Genomic DNA, 1,844 nt, shown 5'->3' on the forward strand with positions numbered 1-1,844 from the left:
AACCTGGGATGTGTTGGGGACAGGCCATACGTGTCACCACACATTCTGGCACCACCCATAGCAACCCCAATCTACTGTGTTATGATCCTTGTGCCTTAATTGTCTACCTGCTCTTCTCTGTATCTGTACATTAAATCCTGTATCCTGTCTTCCTTTTGGTACAACCTCAATGTACTTATGTATGGAACAAATCTGGATGGCACACAAACACAAGCCTGCAGTGAAATGCACCATTTGTGTCAACAACCAACACAGTTTGGGGATGTTCTGGGGGGGGCAACCCACTAGTGTCACCATAACTTCTGGCACCAACACAGGATGCCCACAACTCACTAACCCTCACCCATACGTCTTTTGGAATGTGGGAGGAAGCAGGAGCACTGGGAGGAAACCCACGCAGTCACGGGGAGAACTTACAGTCCTTACAGACAGCAGCAAGAATTGAACCCTCATATTCGGACAGCATGGCACATGGCGCCTTACAGTGCCCTGTCAAAACAACTCATGTGGAGTCGCTGCGAGCAGGGTTCGAACCTGCGCGGGGAAACCCCATTGGATTTCGAGTCCAACACCTTAACCACTCGGCCATCGCAGCTGCCATTGCCCACTTGCTGACCATATCTATAGCCCTGTCGATCCTCCCCTCAACCCCCACAATCCCACTCACCTTTGTATCACTGAAAAATTGGCAACAATCTCCTCCACTTTTATTCAAGTCATTAGTCTAGGTTGTAAGAGACTAACGTGTTCATTCTGTGTCATGTGCACGCTGTACCGAGCAGTCTTCCCACTTTCTCAAGCACAGCTTTTATAAATGCCAAGTTATATTTTTCCAGGGTCCTAGTGAGAGTCAAAATGAGTTTCAGCCATCTCCTTTGAATTCATTGCTGATCCCTGGAATGTGATTAACAGTTGAATTGCTGAAGTCACAATCACAGTCAGGTATGAGTGGAGCAACTTGAATTTAGATAGTGTCCCCACCTCCACTATATGCACATCACCTAGCGTCACTTTATGTACACCCGGTCAGTCTATGTACACTCAGTGGCCACTTTATTAGGTACACATGTACACCTGCTCGTTAATGCAAATATCTAATCAGCCAATCATGTGGCAGCAATTCAATGCATAAAAGCATGCAGACACGGTCAGAAGGTTCAGCTGTTGTTCAGACAAATTGTCAGAATGGGGAAGAAATGTAGTCTAAGTGACTAATTGACTGCGGAAAGACGTTGGTGCCAGACAGGGTGTTTTGAGTATCTCAGAAACTGCTAATATCCTGGGATTTTCTTGAACAACATTCTCTAGAGTTTACAGAGAACGGTGCAAAAAACAAAAAAAGCATCCAGTAAGAAACGGTTCTGTGGATGAAATCACTTTGTTAATGAGAGAGGTCAGAGGAGAATGGCCAGACTGGCTCAAGATGACAGGAAGGTGACAGTAACTCAAATAACCACATGTTACAACAGTGGTGTGCAGAACAGCACCTCTGAATGCACAACACGTCGAATCCTGAAGAGGACGAGCTACTGTAGCAGAAGGCCATAAGCATACACTCAATGGACACTTTATTAGGTAGGAGGTACTTACTAAAGTGGCCACTGAGCGTATCTAACAGTTCCTTGCACATTGTGTTTTATGGGATTGTTTTTGTATTTATATCTACTGTGTTTTTGTGTTCTTTATGCTTACTGTGTTTTTGTTATGCTGCATCAGATCCAAAGTAACAACGATTTCATTCTCTTTTACACATGCGTACTGAAGAATGGCAATAAACCATCTTGAATCTTGAATCCTTCAAACTCCAAGAACTATCACACAATGATAGTAAGGAATTTCACCCA

The 1,844-nt window shown here is 44.4% G+C and overlaps 1 non-coding gene across 1 annotated transcript; it reads right to left on the reverse strand.

Annotated features, from left to right (window-relative positions):
• Positions 1 to 513: 513 nt before the first annotated feature.
• On the reverse strand, positions 514 to 595 carry trnas-cga (transfer RNA serine (anticodon CGA)). The gene has a single exon. It is a non-coding gene; the product is annotated as a tRNA-Ser (tRNA).
• Between the last annotated feature and the right edge of the window lie 1,249 nt (positions 596 to 1,844).

The sequence above is a fragment of the Mobula birostris genome, chromosome 32, assembly GCF_030028105.1.
Source record: "Mobula birostris isolate sMobBir1 chromosome 32, sMobBir1.hap1, whole genome shotgun sequence".
Lineage (NCBI taxonomy): Eukaryota > Metazoa > Chordata > Chondrichthyes > Myliobatiformes > Myliobatidae > Mobula > Mobula birostris.